The sequence below is a fragment of the Triturus cristatus genome, chromosome 3_2 (assembly GCF_964204655.1).
Source record: "Triturus cristatus chromosome 3_2, aTriCri1.1, whole genome shotgun sequence".
Lineage (NCBI taxonomy): Eukaryota > Metazoa > Chordata > Amphibia > Caudata > Salamandridae > Triturus > Triturus cristatus.
Window position 1 is genome coordinate 1,054,425,625 of NC_140584.1, and position 21,355 is coordinate 1,054,446,979.

At 50.3% G+C, this 21,355-nt stretch overlaps 1 protein-coding gene across 4 annotated transcripts in view; it reads right to left on the bottom strand.

Annotated features, from left to right (window-relative positions):
- Positions 1 to 15,113, bottom strand: part of TPST1 (tyrosylprotein sulfotransferase 1) — a 302,319-nt gene extending 287,206 nt beyond the window's left edge. For 3 of the 4 annotated variants that reach the window (XM_085649762.1, XM_085649761.1, XM_085649760.1), the window contains exon 1: positions 14,480 to 15,099. The gene's annotated coding sequence lies outside the window, so the exon portion shown is untranslated. Of the gene's footprint in view, positions 1 to 14,479 lie in introns of all 4 variants that reach the window. The other variant, XM_085649759.1, reaches the window with a different exon arrangement.
- Between the last annotated feature and the right edge of the window lie 6,242 nt (positions 15,114 to 21,355).

A 21,355-nucleotide genomic window follows, 5' to 3' on the forward strand; every position in this document is an offset into this window, starting at 1 on the left:
ACACAGGATGTGTCATTGTTAATGGCAACGGCTCGAAACCAACAGAGCACCGCACCAGTGCAGTGATGATAACAAGTATAGACAAGCATTGGCATAGCCAATAGGTCTCGCCTTTGGACCTTTTAAGTGTTTAGCCATGCAACAGTTGCATAGCTAAATACTTATAAGGTCCCAAAAGCGAGACCTATTGGCTATGCCAAGCGGCCGTGCGGCCACGAAAGTGATCGCGATCAAACATCAAAGCGGCCGTGCGGCCACGAAAGAGAAGGTAATCACGGTCAAGCGCGGCGCGCGCGCATGCGCACATGCACTGTAGCTCTAGGCTGGCCTGGTAGCACTTTTTGGAGCCCTATCAAAAAGTCTCGCCAGACCAGCGCATGTGCTGGGTCAGGCGAGATCTAAAAAAATTAAAGGGGCATGGCAGTTTAATACCCATCAGCACAACGCGCACAGTGCACGTGACCGTGATCAGGTCAGATCAAAACACGGCAGGGAGCAAGTCAACTACATGCAAGAGGGAACAAGAACAGGGACATGGAAAGCCGTGGTGCTGGGAATCAAGAGTAATGCTCTGGGAATCTAGAAAGCTAGAAAAGAAGATAACCATGAGGGACTCCGCAATCTAAATGCATGCACCCCCATCACGAGAAGTAGCATCGCCTGCAACAAAGAGGGGAAGTGGAAACAAACTCAAATGGTATAGCCACACAGGTGCTCTGGGAGCACACTTGTGCATGCAACAGGTGAGACACAGAAGTAGTCTGGGAGCACACATGTGCACGCAACAGGTGAGATGCAGAGGTGGTCTGGGAGCACACTTGTGCATGCAATAGGTGAGGCGCAAAGGTGGCCTGGGAGCACAATAGTGCACACAACAGGTGAGGCGCAAAGGTGGTCTGGGAGCTCACTTGTGCACGCAACAGGTGAGGCGCAAAGGTGGTCTAGGGAGCACACTTGTACACGCAACAGGTGGGACACAGAGGGGCTCTGGGAGCACACTTGTGCACGCAACAGGTGAGACGCAGAGGTGGTTTGGGGGGACATTTGTGCACGCAACAGGTGAGACGCAGAGGTGCTCTGGGAGCACTCCAATGCAGACAACGGGTAAGACGCAGAGGTGGCCTGGGGGCACACTTGTGCATGCAATAGGTGAGGCGCAAAGGTGGTCTGGGAGCACACTAGTGCACACAATAGGTGAGGCGCAAAGGTGGTCTGGGAGCACACTTGTGCACGCAACAGGTGAGGCGAAAGGTGGTCTGAGAGCACATTTGTGCATGCAACAGGTGAGGCGCAAAGGTGGTCAGGGAGCACACTTGTGCACGCAACAGGTGGGACACAGAGGTGCTCTGGGAGCACACTTGTGCATGCAACAGGTGAGACGCAGAGGTGGTTTGGGGGCACACTGTGCACGCAACAGGTGAGACGCAGAGGTGCCATGGGAGCACTCTTATGCATGCAACGGGTAAGACGCAGAGGTGGTCTGGGGGCACACTTGTGCACGCAACAGATGAGACGAAAGGTGGTCTGGGAGCACACTTGTGCAAGCAACAGGTAAGATGCAGAGGTGGTCTGGGCACACTTGTGCATGCAACAGGTGAGATGCAAAGGTGTTCTGGGAGCACACTTGTGCATGCAACAGGTGACACGCAGAGGTGGTCTGGGAGCACACTTGTGCATGCAACAGGTGAGACGCAGAGGTGGTCTGGGAGCACACTTGTGCATGCAACAGGTGAGGCGCAAAGGTGGTCTGGGAGCACACTTGTGCATGCAACAGGTGGGACGCAGAGGTGGTCTGGGAGCACACTTGTGCATGCAACAGGTGAGGCGCATAGGTGGTCTGGGAGCACACTTGTGCATGCAACAGGTGGTACACAGAGGTGGTCTGGGACCACACTTGTGCACTCAACAGGTGAGATGCAGAGGAGGTCTGTGGGCGCACTTGTGCACGGAACAGGTGAGACACAGAGGTGGTCAGGGGGCACACTTGTGCACGCAACAGGGAGGCGAAAAGTGGTCTGGGAGCACACTTGTGCACGCAACAGGTGAGGCGCAGAAGTGGTCTGGGAGCACTCTTGTGCAAGCAACAGGTGAGGCGCAAAGGTGTTCTGGGAACACTCTTGTGCACACAACAGGTGCGACACAGAGGTGCTCTGGGAGCACACTTGTGCACGCAACAGGTGAGACGCTGAGGTGGTTTGGGGGCACACTTGTGCACGCAACAGGTGAGACACAGAGGTGCTCTTGGAGCACTCTTGTGCACACAACAGGTGAGACGCAGAGGTGGTCAGGGAGTATATTTATGCACGCAACAGATGAGGAGCAGAGGTGCTCTGGGAGCACTCTTGTGCGCACAGCAGGTGAGACGCATAGGTGGTCTGGGCGTACTCTTATGCACGCAACAAGTGAGTCACAGAGGTGCTCTGGCAGCACTCTTGGGCGCGCAACAGGTGAGATGTAGAGGTGCTCTGGGAGCACACATGTGCCAACCAACAGGTGAGACGCAGAGGGTGGTCTGGGAGAACACTTGTGCACGCAACAGGTGAGGAGCAGAGGTGCTCTGGCGGCACTCTTGTGCGCGCAACAGGTGAGATGTAGAGGTGCTCTGGGAGCACACTTGTGCACACAGCCGGCGATACGCAGAGGTGCTCTGGGAGCACACTTGTGCACACAGCCGGCGATACGCAGAGGTGGTCTGGGAGCACACTTGTGCACACAGCCGTGATACGCAGAGGTGGTCTGGGAGCACACTTGTGCACGCACCTGGTGAAGTGCAATGATGGTCTGGGAGCACACTTGTGCACACAGCCGGCGATACGCAGAGGTGCTCTGGGAGCACACTTGTGCACGCACCTGGTGAAGTGCAATGATGGTCTGGGAGCACACTTGTGCACACAGCCGGTGATACGCAGAGGTGCTCTGGGAGCACACTTGTGCACGCACCTGGTGAAGCGCAATGAGGGTCTGGGAGCACACTTGTGCACACAGCCGGTGATACGCAGAGGTGGTGCGGGAGCACACTTGTGCACGCACCTGGTGAAGTGCAATGATGGTCTGGGAGCACACTTGTGCACACAGCCGGCGATACGCAGAGGTGGTGTGGGAGCACACTTATGCACACAGCAGGAGAGACACACATACAGGGCTGCGCTGTATTCACACACGTGCGAGAAGCAAAAGAGACAAACATATAAGGTATCTAGGAGCGCACCCCAGCGAGGAGCAGGTGAGACGCACACAGAGATGCCTGTGTGGGGAATAAGTGAGACAAACACATATGTGCATTATGATCACAGGTGAGCCATGAACCCAGTCTATCTGTGTGCACATGTGTGAGAGGAGCAGTGACACCTGCACCAGAGCAAGGGCACAAGTTGGAGATGGATGCGGGTGTACGGCGTCCCCCTGCTAGTTTTAGAGAGGGGACTCCGTTCCCCTTACCCAAGGCCAGACAGAGGGGCTCAGAGGTGTCACCTTGCGCCGCAGCACTGTAGCGGCTTGCATGTACAAGCTCTGTGGGTGTCACCTACTCACCTGGTCTTGGGGCGTTTGCAAAACCCTCCTTCCCACCTTCCTTCCCTTTGTCAAAAAGGTCCTAATCTGAGAAGTACAGAGAACGTCACACCATGAAACCTTCCATCACCAAACGAACTGCAAATGTGCAGCGCTTTCGTGCCTTAAAGTTGGCACAGAGCACCAGCAGAAAACAGACATGTCTGAACACCAACTTTAATTGATAACAAATATACCCAGCACATTTCGTTTGTTCTCTAAACGCAATTAAAAGAGGCTATAACAAGTTCGACACCTGTTTAAAATAAAAAATAGTGTCGTATTTGGCATTTCTTAGAGCAGTTACACACTAATATATGGAAAGCCCTTCATCTAACTTGCAAAAAGTTAAACAAAACAAAGTGTAAGGCTTTATGTGACGTCACTTTCTGTGACGCTATTCTGAATTAAATATGCAAATGAGACACACCCGGTGCATGCGCTGTTCCCTCTGTCTGGTCGGGGCTTTAATTGAGAAAAAAGTGCAGGTACTTGCCCAATCGAGTGGGTGCGATGATAGGGCAGAGTTTGCAGTGGTGTTAGGGGTGGGGCCTGGGTGGGGCTTCGAGCAGAGCAAGGATGGGATCAGATTTTCAAGAAGTGCGTCTGGAAGTAGTGGGTCCTAACCAGTGCTTAATTTGTGCCGGTGCTTTCCGGTGCTTAGCACCGGCACTTATTTCTTAGGGCCGGGTCTATACACGATATCGGTCTCTCCAGTGAATAGATGATATTGCATCAGCAGCACTGCTCGTGTTTGACCTTCAGGGGGCCCTTCTGGTAAGACTAGTATACGAAATTGCTACTTTGCAACCTGTTCCGAAAATATCTAGTAAATTTGTAACTGTCCCCAAAATATTCCAAGGGTGGAGTTGGAATAGTTAACAAGCCTCCTGCTCTGCATCTACCACCCTCACATTCAAATAGGGCAAGCTCTGAGGAAGTTACACTTTAACTTGTTCTTCTGGCAGTGCTTAATTTGTAAAATTTGAAGTGCAGGTGCTCAAATCTTTGTCGGAGGCCACACCTACTTTTCTTTGACTCCACCCACTTCCTCCACTGGCTCCACCCACTTCCTCTATTAGATCCACCCACATCCTCAACTGGCACTGTGAAACGTCAGATGAATTTCAGCAAGGGAGCCTGCCTTCCTCATAATAAGGTTCTGATAGGAGGTTCCCCTGCCCTGTGAACATTTTGAAAAAGATTAAATCAAAAGTGCATTTAAAGCACAATTTTGGAATAAATTAGATAAAATCACTAATGCATTGAACAGGGACAATAATTCCAGTGCTCTATGTGCTGATTTGGGGAACGGACAATACCGGGGTAGGGTATGCCCTTTTTAATAGTCCATGCCTGACACTTGGCGAGTTCGTAGTGGGAAGCTGACCAATATGGTATGGTAACAGAATATGTTGTCCGAATATAATGCAGGTAAGGAAATAGACCCCTTGCTAATGCCGGCTTGATATAAAAAAAAATAACAGACATAGTTGATGTGCAGTGGGCCTCTCACACCTAGACCAGGTGTCTGTGCACTAGTAATGCCGGGTCTGGTGGCTTAGTGGACTAATGCGCCCACTACAGGGGCCTGTGTTCAACCACATTGCCACAGCTTCAAACCCCACTCATTTCATCCTTCCAAGGTCGATAAAAGGAGTACCATTGAATTGGTAACAATAAACATCTGTTATTCAGCTCCAAGATGCCCTTGGGTGAGCGTGCGCTTTACAAATACACATGTTAAGTTATGTAACAGATGTGTCCCTGCTTACTGATCGTCAAGGTTCTCATTTGTCCCGTCTTTTCCTCTCTCCTGCCTATCTTTATACCTCCACCCTCTCAGCTTCTTCCTCCTTTTCACTCTCTCCATCCTATCCTCTTTTTCCGTCTCTCACTTCCCTCCTCTCTCTCTTACTAGGTTCTCATTCATCTCCGTTCAATATGACATCCTTATTTCTGGACCCATTCTCTTGGTCGTTTTTTGCCCCTTTTCCTCGTCTTTATCTTACTTCTGATCCCTCCCACCCAGTATCTCCTCTTTCCATTCAGTCACTTATTCCGCTCCTCCTCTCGTTTCTATATTTCACCCCCTCATTTTCCTTCGTTTTTTCTCTTCTCTATTTTTCGTTTTTCCTCTGGTTCCATGAAATGTAAACATGGAACCAACAAGGCCACCGTCACGCTGCGTTAAAAAAAGAAAATCTGAGCGGGAGGCCTTTAAAATAACTTCAGCAGGTGCAGGGCAGGATGGGCGCACACTTGGCAGATGCCCCCGAAACCTGATTGCGACAAAGGAAACCCCAACCTGGCAATGCATAGGCGATGAGATTAAGATCCAGGCAGAGTCTAGTACTGACATCACCCTGCGCTCTAATGTGAGACTGCCGCCACATGTAATGTCGCTAACTTTGCATTAAAAAAAGCGCTATAATGAAAATAGGGTTTGCACTTTTCCACGCACGTATGCATCAAACCGTTAATCAAGACATACTTGCTTCAGAAGCTTATGTTAAAAAACAAAAATGAAATAATTACTTACTGCCTTTTTTCAGTTTTATTTATAGGCCTCCTGCTTGCTTCCTTCGATGACTAGAACTGCAGCTGCGCAGTACACTGGGGCATGCGAAAAGTGCAGACCCTGATCTGCATTTTGTCCATACAACTTGGGAGGAAGCACTTGATGATTCAACGCTAAGGAGGGAGGACGGGCCTGACGTCACCATGCCCAGGCAGTTTATGGCTGTGTGTGTGTGTGTGTGCCATCCTTGTTCCTCATGAGAAGGCGGGAGGCCCCGCATCCAAATTTAATAATTTTACAGCATGGCACGCTCAATCAAGCACCAATGACTGAATCCAGGCAGGCATGGATTTATTTACAAATTTACAAAGTCAAGCAACAAGGGCCTCCCTGCACGAGCGCGTACTTTTCATAGAGCAGTTTCTTTCGAGAGCCATCCGTTTTCTATTCACGGGAACCTAAAAAGGTAAATTAACTGTCTCATTGTCATCCCCTGGGAATAACTCCTAAATAAAAGTCCCACAGCTGGTGTTGAAATAATTGAACCCGGTATAACACATGCTGTAAGTAACAAAGCACGGAGTTACTACTCCTTGAAAAAATTTGATTTATTTACCCCTCACCATAGCATGCAGCTCCAGCGAGATTCCAAGGCTCCGCCTCTTTCATGAAAAAACGACCCGTGCCGTGCGCCTTTCACGCAGAGAGCGCGAGCTGCACGTCGCTTGTCAATAATAAACGCTGCAGTCCTTTCACGAAGGATGAACGTGATGTAAAAAATAATAAACGCACACCTACCTGCCCAGAAGAACAAGTTAAAGTGTAACTTCCTCAGAGCTTGCCCTATTTGAATGTGAGGGTGGTAGATGCAGAGCAGGAGGCTTGTTAACTATTCCAACTCCACCCTTGGAATATTTTGGGGACAGTTACAAATTTACTAGATATTTTCGGAACAGGTTGCAAAGTAGCAATTTCGTATACTAGTCTTACCAGAAGGGCCCCCTGAAGGTCAAACACGAGCAGTGCTGCTGATGCAATATCATCTATTCACTGGAGAGACCGATATCGTGTATAGACCCGGCCCTAAGAAATAAGTGCCGGTGCTAAGCACCGGAAAGCACCGGCACAAATTAAGCACTGTCTTCTGGGCAGGTAGGTGTGCGTTTATTATTTTTTACATCACGTTCATCCTTCGTGAAAGGACTGCAGCGTTTATTATTGACAAGCGACGTGCAGCTCGCGCTCTCTGCGTGAAAGGCGCACGGCACGGGTCGTTTTTTCATGAAAGAGGCGGAGCCTTGGAATCTCGCTGGAGCTGCATGCTATGGTGAGGGGTAAATAAATCAAATTTTTTCAAGGAGTAGTAACTCCGTGCTTTGTTACTTACAGCATGTGTTATACCGGGTTCAATTATTTCAACACCAGCTGTGGGACTTTTATTTAGGAGTTATTCCCAGGGGATGACAATGAGACAGTTAATTTACCTTTTTAGGTTCCCGTGAATAGAAAACGGATGGCTCTCGAAAGAAACTGCTCTATGAAAAGTACGCGCTCGTGCAGGGAGGCCCTTGTTGCTTGACTTTGTAAATTTGTAAATAAATCCATGCCTGCCTGGATTCAGTCATTGGTGCTTGATTGAGCGTGCCATGCTGTAAAATTATTAAATTTGGATGCGGGGCCTCCCGCCTTCTCATGAGGAACAAGGATGGCACACACACACACACACAGCCATAAACTGCCTGGGCATGGTGACGTCAGGCCCGTCCTCCCTCCTTAGCGTTGAATCATCAAGTGCTTCCTCCCAAGTTGTATGGACAAAATGCAGATCAGGGTCTGCACTTTTCGCATGCCCCAGTGTACTGCGCAGCTGCAGTTCTAGTCATCGAAGGAAGCAAGCAGGAGGCCTATAAATAAAACTGAAAAAAGGCAGTAAGTAATTATTTCATTTTTGTTTTTTAACATAAGCTTCTGAAGCAAGTATGTCTTGATTAACGGTTTGATGCATACGTGCGTGGAAAAGTGCAAACCCTATTTTCATTATAGCGCTTTTTTTAATGCAAAGTTAGCGACATTACATGTGGCGGCAGTCTCACATTAGAGCGCAGGGTGATGTCAGTACTAGACTCTGCCTGGATCTTAATCTCATCGCCTATGCATTGCCAGGTTGGGGTTTCCTTTGTCGCAATCAGGTTTCGGGGGCATCTGCCAAGTGTGCGCCCATCCTGCCCTGCACCTGCTGAAGTTATTTTAAAGGCCTCCCGCTCAGATTTTCTTTTTTTAACGCAGCGTGACGGTGGCCTTGTTGGTTCCATGTTTACATTTCATGGAACCAGAGGAAAAACGAAAAATAGAGAAGAGAAAAAACGAAGGAAAATGAGGGGGTGAAATATAGAAACGAGAGGAGGAGCGGAATAAGTGACTGAATGGAAAGAGGAGATACTGGGTGGGAGGGATCAGAAGTAAGATAAAGACGAGGAAAAGGGGCAAAAAACGACCAAGAGAATGGGTCCAGAAATAAGGATGTCATATTGAACGGAGATGAATGAGAACCTAGTAAGAGAGAGAGGAGGGAAGTGAGAGACGGAAAAAGAGGATAGGATGGAGAGAGTGAAAAGGAGGAAGAAGCTGAGAGGGTGGAGGTATAAAGATAGGCAGGAGAGAGGAAAAGACGGGACAAATGAGAACCTTGACGATCAGTAAGCAGGGACACATCTGTTACATAACTTAACATGTGTATTTGTAAAGCGCACGCTCACCCAAGGGCATCTTGGAGCTGAATAACAGATGTTTATTGTTACCAATTCAATGGTACTCCTTTTATCGACCTTGGAAGGATGAAATGAGTGGGGTTTGAAGCTGTGGCAATGTGGTTGAACACAGGCCCCTGTAGTGGGCGCATTAGTCCACTAAGCCACCAGACCCGGCATTACTAGTGCACAGACACCTGGTCTAGGTGTGAGAGGCCCACTGCACATCAACTATGTCTGTTATTTTTTTTTATATCAAGCCGGCATTAGCAAGGGGTCTATTTCCTTACCTGCATTATATTCGGACAACATATTCTGTTACCATACCATATTGGTCAGCTTCCCACTACGAACTCGCCAAGTGTCAGGCATGGACTATTAAAAAGGGCATACCCTACCCCGGTATTGTCCGTTCCCCAAATCAGCACATAGAGCACTGGAATTATTGTCCCTGTTCAATGCATTAGTGATTTTATCTAATTTATTCCAAAATTGTGCTTTAAATGCACTTTTGATTTAATCTTTTTCAAAATGTTCACAGGGCAGGGGAACCTCCTATCAGAACCTTATTATGAGGAAGGCAGGCTCCCTTGCTGAAATTCATCTGACGTTTCACAGTGCCAGTTGAGGATGTGGGTGGATCTAATAGAGGAAGTGGGTGGAGCCAGTGGAGGAAGTGGGTGGAGTCAAAGAAAAGTAGGTGTGGCCTCCGACAAAGATTTGAGCACCTGCACTTCAAATTTTACAAATTAAGCACTGGTCCTAACAAGTGGGTTTCCTCAGTCACACGGTCAGGGACTCAGACACAGGACAACCAGGTAGTGAGTGGACACTGCTCACGTCATCCCAGAGTGAAAGGCTCAGTCGGCACATTTAGGGGTCAGTGAGATTTCATCACAGGTGGGTACCTAGGGTAGTGAATGGCAGTCCTCGGGTCATACCGAGAGTCAGTGGCAGACTCGGAAGTGAGACACACAGGATTCTGCGAGAGTTCGCATCTGTCACCTTGCTGGAGCGGTGCTCGTGGGGACGGGTCATGTGTTAGAAAGGGCCTTGACTTTGGGACTGCAATGTTTAGGATTGGAGTGTGTTGTGGCTTTAAATGTATTGGGGTTCCTTTAATTGTAGGTAGGAAGGGCATGCAAGGAATGTTGACAGTCACTAGGGAGGCAAGTACTACAGGGAGGCAGTTGGAGACTGGGTGGGAGCTGAGCTGGACTGTTGACAATCTTGATGGAGCTGCGTTTATGCAGCAAAGCCCTTTTGAAAGTACTACAGGCTTGGCAAGTCGGCATCATAGCAGTGGCGACGAGGACAGGATGTACAGACCTTCTGCCTCTCCCCCAATCCCTTCTGAACCCCTTGGCTCTCTACAGCTGCCCCCCTGGTCTTTCCACATTGGTCCTGGAGAGAGTGGCGACGAGGATGGGATGTACAGACCTTCTGCCTCTCCCCCCAATCCCTTCTGAACCCCTTGGCTCTCTACAGCTGCCCCCCTGGTCTTTCCACATTGGTCCTGGGGAGAGTGGCGACGAGGATGGGATGTACAGACCTTCTGCCTCTCCTCCCAATCCCTTCTGAACCCCTTGGCTCTCTACAGCTGCCCCCCCTGGTCTTTCCACATTGGTCCTGGGGAGAGTGGCGACGAGGATGGGATGTACAGACCTTCTGCCTCTCCTCCCAATCCCTTCTGAACCCCTTGGCTCTCTACAGCTGCCCCCCCCCCCCTGGTCTTTCCACATTGGTCCTGGGGAGAGTGGCGACGAGGATGGGATGTACAGACCTTCTGCCTCTCCCCCCAATCCCTTCTGAACCCCTTGGCTCTCTACAGCTGCCCCCCTGGTCTTTCCACATTGGTCCTGGGGAGAGTGGCGACGAGGATGGGGTGTACAGACCTTCTGCCTCTCCTCCCAATCCCTTCTGAACCCCTTGGCTCTCTACAGCTGCCCCCCCCCCCCTGGTCTTTCCACATTGGTCCTGGGGAGAGTGGCGACGAAGATGGGATGTACAGACCTTCTGCTTGTTTTCCCAATCCCTTCTGAACCACTTGGCTCTCTACAGCTGCCCCCCTGGTCTTTCCACATTGGTCCTGGGGAGAGTGGCGACGAGAATGGGATGTACAGACCTGCCTCTCCTCCCAATCCCTTCTGAACCCCTTGGCTCTCTACAGCTGCCCCCCCCTGGTCTTTCCACATTGGTCCTGGGGAGAGTGGCGACGAGGATGGGATGTACAGACCTTCTGCCTCTCCTCCCAATCCCTTCTGAACCCCTTGGCTCTCTACAGCTGCCCCCCCCCCCCTGGTCTTTCCACATTGGTCCTGGGGAGAGTGGCGACGAAGATGGGATGTACAGACCTTCTGCTTGTTTTCCCAATCCCTTCTGAACCACTTGGCTCTCTACAGCTGCCCCCCTGGTCTTTCCACATTGGTCCTGGGGAGAGTGGCGACGAGAATGGGATGTACAGACCTGCCTCTCCTCCCAATCCCTTCTGAACCCCTTGGCTCTCTACAGCTGCCCCCCCCTGGTCTTTCCACATTGGTCCTGGGGAGAGTGGCGACGAGGATGGGATGTACAGACCTTCTGCCTCTCCCTCCAATCACTTCTGAACCCCTTGGCTCTCTACAGCTGCCTCCCTGGTCTTTCCACATTGGTCCTGGGGACAGTAGCTGTCAATAGCAAGATCCTGCAGATAAGGGCCACAGGCTACCAGCAGAACTCCTGTGTGTATGTGCGCCCTGGAATGGGGTGCTGCTTATTAGAGGCAGGGCTGAATCTTTGGGTCTTTGCCATCTTTTTTTATCAGGGGTGGAAACTAGACACAAAACCAGGAGCGCACACTTTCTCTCTCACTGGCACTCACACACAGGCCGAAGAACTCACACATGCACATAGAATTCAGCACACAGGACGCACCCCAAATTATACATACAGTGTGTTTAACAGCATAGGGTTTGGTTGGACCCTGTCCTGTTAGTGGGATGCACAGCCTACAATCCCCTAAGCAGTGAGCCGCCTGTCACTATGAAAGCCAGGCTCTGCTTCATATTTTTGGAGATCCGATCCTGTAGACCTACTCAAATTCAGGAAATCGATTAAAACGTGGCTGTGCATGAGAGCTCACGATTTTCCCTTTGGTCCCAGTATGTTCCAAGTAGCGCCATGAAACCCCTGGGGGAACGTGCGCTTTACAAACAACTTATAACATAACATAACATTTTGGCTATGGCCCAGCATATGGATTCAGCAGCCCTGACAGCCTGTTCATAATCCCCTCCCACAATCCCTGCCCTGACCCTGCTCCAGCAGTCTAAGCCTATTAAAGAAAGTAAGGGAGCTGTGATGTTGTGCACATGGGGGTGGGGCGACTAAGCGTGGGGTCGAGGTCAAAGGAGTGGCTAAAAAAACAAAACATTCAGTAACTTTTGGGGTCTTTCACCTTCATGTATGTACCTATAAATGACACACTGCTTAAATGTTAAACAAATACAAATTAAGTTATTCAGTGGGAAACGCACTGATAGTTTTTGAAACCTCTAGGAGGTCTGTGTCTGTAACCAGACAGCCACAGTACTGAATCCTAGTCGGAGCAGTGGAGAGGGGGGTGGTGGGGTAACAGGCCCCAGTAGCACCAGTCGGTCCTGTGTTGCCGGCCTTTAAAAAGCACACACTTCACAGCCCAGCTGGTAACTCCTTTCCAAAAACACTCAACAACAATACATGTATGTCATCAAGCAGTGTAAAGTGAATCCATTAATTAATTAACGCCAATGCCGACATCGGAGCTCCCTTATTACATTTGTAGATTGACGTACTGAGCATTTTGACACTTCTTTCAGGTAAGCAGGCACCCTGGCAGGAAGGCTTGTTTAGCTGTCTGTCAGCCTTCGGTCTCAGCACTGAAGACTCGTGGCCTAACACTGCAGCTGAAGCATTTCAACTCCCGGGATTAATATTCTCGGACACTTATCTTTTCACAGAAAGTAGTGGAACTGTTTTCCATAAATTTAAAAAAGTATGGGCAGTTCGTGTCCCTCCGACCCCGCCAACTTCGACCACTGCCCTGGTCCAACTTTATGTGTACTGTGCTTTCCTTTAGCAAGGAAAAGTGCAGGTACTGAAAGGGAGGAAACTGAGAAGTGCTGATACTTAGCACCGTGAGGAGCGGCCTACTTAAAGCAGGGGCGGCTGTGATCTGTGCACAGTGCTTCCTTTCCGAATGTATGTGCTCATTTCTGTGTGCTTCCTGCGATCTCCGCTCAAAGCTCTCTCTCTGTACATGTGCCGGTTCCCTCTTCTCTCTTCTGTGTGTGCTCTCTTCCTGCGATCTCCGCTCAGTGCGCTCTCTCTGTACATGTGCCGGTTCCCTCCTCTGTGTGCTCTCTTCCTGCGATCTCCGCTCGGTGCTCTCTTTGCATGCATGTGCCGGTTCCCTCCTCTGTGCGCTCTCTGGCTGCGATTTCCGCTCAGTGCTCTCTTTGCATGCATGTGCCGGTTCCCTCCTCTGCGTGCTCTCTTCCTGCGATCTCCGCTCAGTCCTCTCTAGGTGTGCATGTGCCGGTTCCCTCCTCTGTGTGCTCTCTTCCTCCGATCTCTGCTCACTGCTCTCTGTCAGTGTACATGTGCCGGTTCCCTCCTCTGTGTGCTCCCTTCCTGCGATCTCCGCTCAGTGATCTCTAGGTGTACATGTGCCGGTTCCCTCTTCTGTGTGCTCTCTGGCTGTGATCTATGCATAGTGCCCTCTCTGTGTACAAGTGCCGGTTTCCTCCTCTGTGTGCTCTCTTTGTGTTTATGCGCCGGTTCCCTCCTCTGTGTACTCTCTTCGTGCGATCTCCGCTCAGTGCTCTCTCTATGTTCATGTGCTGGGTCCCTCCTCTGTGTGCTCTCTCGCTGTGATCTGAGCTCAGTGCTGTCTCTGTGTGCATGTGCCGGTTCCCTCCTCTGTGTGCTCTCGCTGAGATCTCCGCTCAGTGCTCTCCCTGTGTACATGTGCCGGTTCCTTCCTATGTGTGTGCTCTCTTCCGGCGATCTCCGCTCAGTGCTCTCTTTGCGTATATGTGCCGATTCCCTCCGCTGTGTGCTCTCTCGCTGTGATCTCCGCTCGGTGATCTCTAGGTGTACATGTGCCGGTTCCCTCCTCTGTGTGCTCTCTGGCTGCGATCTATGCATAATGCTCTCTCTATGTACAAGTGCCGGTTCCCTCCTCTGTGTGCTCTCTTGCTTCGATCTCCACTCAGTGCTCTCTTTGCGTACATGTGTCGGTTCCCTCCGCTGTGTGCTCACATCCTGCGATCTCCTCTCAGTGCTCTGTCTGTGTGCATGTGCCGGTTCCCTCCGCTGTGTGCTCTCTGGCTGTGATCTGTGCACAGTGCCCTATGTATGTGATGGTTCCCTTCTCTAGGTGTGGTCTCTGACTGTGGTCTGGGCACATTGCCCTATGTACATGTATGTGCCGGTTCCCTCCGCTGTGCTCTCTGGCTGTAATCTGTGCACAGTGCCCTGTGTACATGTATGTGCTCGTTCCCTTCTCTGAGTGTGCTCCCTGGCTGTAATCGGTGCACAGTGCATGGTCTTCGCTCCCATGTCCGCTCCTCTGTGTGTACTCTCTGGGTGTGAAGTGCGTGCACGCTGAGCTCTCTCTGTTTCCTCCCGATGTGCACCTTACCTGCACCGCACAGTGTTGCGGGGGCCGGCTGCGAGGGCTGGTAAGGTGTCCTCCATGGGCGGACCGCAGGGCTCAGGCCGGAGGTCCCCGGTGCTCAGCTGCAGCGTCCCCGCTCTGCGCACGCCTCCTGCGGGCCGTGCTCTCCCGGGCCCCGGTCTCAGAGCCTCTCGCCCACGCGGATAATGCTCTCCTGCAGCCCCGGTCAGTGATCTCCCCCGGGCCCGGTTCGTGCTCTCCACGGCCCTGGTCTCAGTCAGGAGCCTCCCCCGGCCTCTCGCTATCACACAGCCCGGCCCACTGGCTGCCCCCGCTCGCTGTGTCGAGCCGCCTGCTTGGCGGGCAGAGGAGGACAGGAGGGGGCAGGCCCGGCTCCGGGGGAGGACGGAGGAGGCCGGGCCTGGCCGGGGGCGCTGATCGCGGCAGCGGCTCTGTGTGCTGCCCCGGTGGCTATCACATCCACCGGCGTGGGCTACTGTGTGGATTCCGGGCACTTCCCTCACCCACACCGTCTGCCCTCACAGCACCTCCCCAGCAACGTCCTGCTTTCTTTTCCAACACCCCTTTCCTTTAGCCATCGACATCTCCCTCCCTCCTTCTCGCGGTGTCCCCCTCCTTCCATCAACACACCCCTCCTTTTTTCCCACATCTCCTCCCACAACCTCTCCTCTCCCCTTTTCCCTGCGACGCCGCTCTATCCTTCCTCGACAGCTCCATTCCTTCCAGTAGCGCAGCCAGTGTGCCATGGGCCCTGGTGCAAGGAAGCCCCCCGCCCCACTGCTGTTTGAACGATAAAATACAGCAATAATCAGGGCTTAGTGTGGCACTCTGGGCCCTGGTGCCACTGCTCCTGCTGCACCAAAGAAAGCTACGCCCCTGATTCCTCCTTTTCTAACTCTCCCTTCTCTCCCATTTTGCCCCCCCATGATCTTCCCCTGCAGTAGCCCAGCAGATCCTTCCTCCCTGTCTCCTACATCTACCCCTTGTCTCCCCAAACTACCTTTCCATCTCTCTATCTCCCTTTCTGTTTTCATCTTTTCTAGCCTCCATTCTCACTACCAACATCCACATGTTTCCCTCTTTCTACAGTTCCCTCTTCTTCGTCTTCTCTCTCTCCCTTTCTACTTTTTTTTCTCTCCATAATTCTCTTTCATTTCTCCTTTTGCTCTTCTCACATGGACTCAACCCAGGCATCTCCGTCTCTGCTCGCCTGTCTCCCCTTCGAAAAGGAGGGGTCCCTTACAGCATCCTCTCTCACGGTTTATGGGGGTCACTCAAAACACCCCGGAGTCGAATCTGAGGGACGTTTGAGGCGTTCTGGCACTGAAGGGGAGGGTTACTAGCAGCTTCCAGAGACTGCCAACGAGGGATGGTTCCACCTGCCTGAGACTGAAAAATGAGGGACAGTTGAAGCGGAAAGTGAGCGTCATGTGAAGCATCGAGACACATGTGATTCTTGCCTGCATCATCCTGCCACAGAACGCGATGCTCTTTGGCAGCTCACTGTCTGAAACATCCATGCGCAGCAAGTGAGGGCCCTTTCATGCATCTTAACACAGAAAGTGAGGGACGCTGTAAACCCCCTGGTTCTGAAGCATCCTGGCACAAAAGTGAGGGTCCGTTCAAGCACCCCGGCAAAGAATGTGCGGGGTCTCTGAAGCACCCACGCATGGAAAAGGAGGGTGACTTCAAGAATCCCAGCACAGAATGTGAGGGTCAGTTGAAGGATACTGTTAAACAAAACATCGTTTGCAACTTTTTAAATGGAAGTGAGGGTCCTTTGACGGACAGTGAGGGATACTTTGAGCAACCTGACTGGAGAGCATGCTGGCACAGAATGTGAGGGTCGGGTGAAGCATTGGGCACTGAAAAGGGCCGTTCGAAGCTTCTCAGCACAGAACGTGAGGTTTGCTTGCATCATCCTGACATAATCAATCAATCAATCAATTAGGGTTTTTAAAGCGCACTACTCACCCCTGAGGGTCTCACGGGTGGGGGTGCAGGCAGCTCCGTCGGTCATTCAAAGAGCCAGGTGTGGCGGTCCTTTATGAATTGGTGCAGTGTCGGGCTTCGTCGGATGTGGTGGGGGAGTTCATTCAGGTCTCGGCTGCGATGTAGGAGAAGGATCAGCCTCCTGCTCTGGCTCTGTGGATGCGGGGGACCGTGGCTAGGGCGAGGTCGGCAGGGCGGAGGTTTCTCTTGGGGCGTGGAAGGAGATTCGTTCATTGAGGTATTGGGGTCCGGTGTTATGGAGGGCTTTGTAGGCGGGTGCCAGCAGTTCGAAGGTTAGTCTTCTTTCAACAGGGAGCCAGTGGAGGTCGCAGAGGTGTTGGGTGACGTGGTTATGGTGTGGTATGTTGAGGATGAGTCTGGCTGCAGCGTTCTGGACAGTCTGTAGTTTGCGGAGCAGCTTTAAGTTGATTCCGGCATAGAGCGTTTTTCTGTAGTCCATTCTGCTGGTGATGAGTGCCTCGGTGACTGGGGGATCCATTTGAAGGTCTTGCGAAGTATGCCGATGGTGTTGAAGCAAGTGGAGGACACAGCGTTGATCTGGCCGTCATGGTGAGTGAAGAGTCGAGTATGATGCTGAGGAGGCGTGTGTGGTCCAGTGGGGTGGGTGGGTTTCCGAGGGCAGAGGGCCACCAGGTGTTGTCCCATGTGGAGGGGTGGAGCCGAGGATGAGGACTTCTGTTTCTCCGAATTGAGCTTCAGGCAGCTGCTGCTCATCCAGGTTGCGATGTCTTTCATCCCTTCTTAGAAACTGCGCCTGGTGATGTTGGGTTCCTTGGTGAGGGAGAGGATGAGCTGGGTGTTGTTGGGCTATGAGACTATGTTGAGCCCATGTTTTCTGATTATGGTTGCAAGGGGGGCCATGTAGACGTTAAAGAGCGTGGGGCTGAGGGAGGATCCTTGGGGTACTCCACATCTGATCTCTGTTAGTTCAGAGAGGAAGGGCGGGAGTCTTATTCTCGGGTGTTCTGCCTGAGAGGAAATATCAAATCCAGTCCAAGGCTGTGGCCTGGATGCCGGCTTCGTGGAGTCTCATGGCTAGTGTGCGGTGGGAGATGGTTTCGAAGGCTGCTGAAAGGTCCAGGAGGATGAGGGCTGCTCTGTGGCCTTGATCGAGGAGGGCTCGGATGTCGTCGGTGGCGGCTATTAGGGCGGTCTTAGTGCTGTGGTTGCTGCGGAATCCATAATGTGATGGTCAATCAAAGAATACTCTAGCAAAATGCACCTTCTTGTGCAGTAACCCCCATTTATTGCTAGAGTTTATTGCTTTTTTGACTGTGTGTTCTGGCACTTTGTTAACTAGGCACCCGTTTATGTGCTCTGATGCCTAAAATATGTTGAAATTGGCTGAAAGCCCAATTGATATGTTTAACTTACAAGTAAGTCCCTAGCATATGGTACACAGTGTACTCCACGCTTGTTAGTTAAATGTCACTAGTGGCCTGCAGCACACATTGAGTCCTAACTAGAGTGAAAGTGCAAACCATGACTGCAGGTCTACTAATGTAGTCTGTCTATGTGGTGTTAACATTGCAAATTTGACCTGTCAAAATAACCCCTTTAGACAAGCCTAAACCCTCCTTTTAGATATTAATGAGACTGCCCTAAGAAATAAGGTAGAGGTCAAATTATTTTAAAGTAGGAAATGTAACATTTTAATTTAGAAAATGTGTCATTACAGTGACAAGGCCCCTGAGGCTATTTTCACTGTAAAAGGGTTAGGTGTTCCATAGAAAATCTTTGGGTGTTAATATTAAAATTAAAAATTATATTTCCTCCTAGGAACCTACTAAAAAGTTAAATCTTTGACTTTTTAAAATATTAATTACAAATCCAATTCATTGGTAAATTCAGATTTGTACTAAATATTTAACAAAGAGTACCTTTAAAACGTCACCTTTTGCCCAACATAAGCTTCTAGAAACTCACCTGCATGAGCTTTCAGCTGCCACCCAGGAGCTGAATAGCTCCTTGATGAGATGGAAACTTGCACTCAGCGCTGAGACAAATGCCTAGGCTGTTGGGAGGTGTTCTGTCCCTCTGACATGATGACCATCTGGGCGGTAACTCGTAACTTGATTATCTTCAAAGAAGCCTAGCCTGTCGCAGGCAAATGTAGCTAACACCTGGACCTGCTATCTCTTTTGAATTTCTAGCCAGCCAGGCACCAACAATCTCAGTGGGAGAGGAGCTGCCCCTATAACTCGTTTTGAGTGACTAAAGAGGAGGGGTGGCTCATTTCCCTGGTCACACCTCTGCGCAGGGAAATGAAGGTTCTGCCATCCTGGTTTTAGGTACAGAGAGACACTGTGGGATTGTTTGCACTAGGGCACACAGGAACTGCTGCAAACCTGGGTAGAGGTACCCCCTGGGAATTTTTCCCTATTAGTTAGGCAGGGGCCAGGAGTCACCCCCACTCACAGGCTTGTGTCAGGCATAAATGTAGCATCTCTGGGCCCCTTCTGCAGAATACTTTTGGCCCTGTAGAAGACAGAAGGAAGACTGCACCTGTTGTTGAGATCTGTGAGGAGAACTGAGAGGCTGGACCTGCTTCCACTTGGATCCAGCATAAAGAAGTCAACTCCTCGGGTCAGTTGGCTGACCTTTTAAGCACAGGAATAAAACTTTGAGAAGCCATTTTTAGGTCTCGCCTGACCCAGCGCATGCGCTGTCTGGCGAGACTTTTGTGAGGGTTCAAAAAAGTGCTACCACTGTAGCCTAGAGCAACAGTGCATGTGCGCGGGCGCGCGCCTCACTTTCGCGGCGGCGCGGCCGCTTTGATGTTTGACCGCAAACGCGATCACTTTCACTTTTGCGGCCGCACAACCGCTTTGATGTTCTCCGTGAGCCATTTTTTTTTTCCAGTTTATTACTTCTATGTAGTAATGGTAGCACCCGTGCGCCGCCATTACTACAGAGCAGTAATAAACAGAAACAAGCATTGGCATAGCCAATAGGTCTGGCTTTTGGGACCTTATAAGTATTTAGGTATGCAACTGTTGCATGGCTATACACTTATAAGGTCCCAAAAGCGAGACCTATTGGCTATGCCAATGCTTGTTCCTGAAGAGTCCAGCTAACCAGTCCCAACAGGACGTGTCCTGGACCCTACTGGTGGTTTCTGCTGGAATGCGTGTTGACCCTTAAGTGCTGTTCCTGAGGTCCTGGGACCATGGCTGTGTCAAAGTGTACTCCTCCCAACATCCTGAAAAACCAGAGACTTCAAAACTCTTTGGATCCAAAGACCTCTGGAGGACCAGGATAAACCTGTAAAGTCAATCCTACAAAGTTGCTTTGCTGTAGAACAAAGTTTCAGGTTGCTGCCTCGCATAGCTTTTCCGCAGCAGCAAAGGTATCCATCCTCATGGAGCCATGTTTGGCTACAGCTTTCAGCCTTGCCCCGCTGGAGCCCGAAAAAAGTGACAAAGTCTAAAGGTAGATATCTTCACCTGGCGAAGGTGCCAAAAGTATCTGCCCAGCAAGGGACATTACTTGGGCACATATTTTGAATTTCTTCCACTCTGAGCTTTCCTGCCAAAAGTCAACGGCTTCATCGTCTGACGGCTATCTAGCCTTGTGGAGCCAATCTCGGCTACAATCTGCCTTACCTCTCTTAGGACTTTGACTACCATTTCAGAAACTACGTCAGGAGGAAAATATCCGACCGGGATGTACCTGGTTTCTGTATCCGACCCGTGCTCTATCGGGGTCAGCCTTATGTCGGGCCTAGGTACCGATCAAGGACAACCAGATGACCGCAGTTGGTGCTTAATGGCGCTATTTTTAATTAAAAATTCATATCTCCGGTTCCTCTTATTGGATTGTTGTCATTTTGGTGTCATTTTGTTCATTACAATATTCTCTATTCTTATAAATTGGAGATTTTTTTTATTGTGTTGTCTTTTTTACTTTTTAACAGTTTTGGGACTTGTAAATGCTTTACTAATTTTCCTGAGTTAAGCCTGCCTGCTCTGTGCCATACCCACCGGGGGTGAACTCAGGTTTAAATTACTGAAACCTCTACTGGACCTACAAGAATAGTAGTAAACACAAAAGAAGGGCCAGGGGAGATTTAGAGACCAGCAGGTGTTCACTCTCAACTCACATATCTTACACACACAGGAACACTTGGGTCTAAAAAGCATTTGAAAAACCTAGCTGAACAGAAGTATTCCTTTTTGAGGACAAATTCCCTCACCCACCAGATGTGGCATGCTTCATCATTGGGATTCTCCTCCCAGCGTGACAGCAGATCACAGTGCAGGCTACAACTCACTTTCTGTGAAGGAGGAGCTCTTCAGAATTATAAACAAGCATTGGCATAGCCAATAGGTCTCGCCTTTGGGACCTTATAAGTGTTTAGCCATGCAACAGTTGCATAACTAAATACTTATAAGGTCCCAAAAGCGGCTATGAAAAGTAAAAGTGATCGCGATCAAACATCAAAGCGGCCGTGCGGCCGCTAAAGTGAAAGTAATCGCGGTTAAGCGCAGCGCGCGCGCGCGCACACATGCACTGTAGCTCCAGGCTGGCCTGGTAGCACTTTTTGGAGCCCTCTCAATAAGTCTCGCAAGACCAGCGCATGCGCTGGGTCAGGCGAGACCTAAAAATGTGTACTTCATTTTTACTTTCATAACTTCTGAATGCACAGTTAATTTACAGGTACTTACATTTTGTTGTATGTTGCTAAAAACATCATAGGACTGTCACATAATACACTTTTTAAAAGTCCTCTCACTTTGCAGTCAGAAAAAAGAAAAGTAAACACCAATCCCATCCTAAAAGAATATGCCATAGCCTGACATTTGACCTTGTTGTAGCATCATAAATGTGACAAGATAAATACAGACTTTAAAGTCATATTTATTT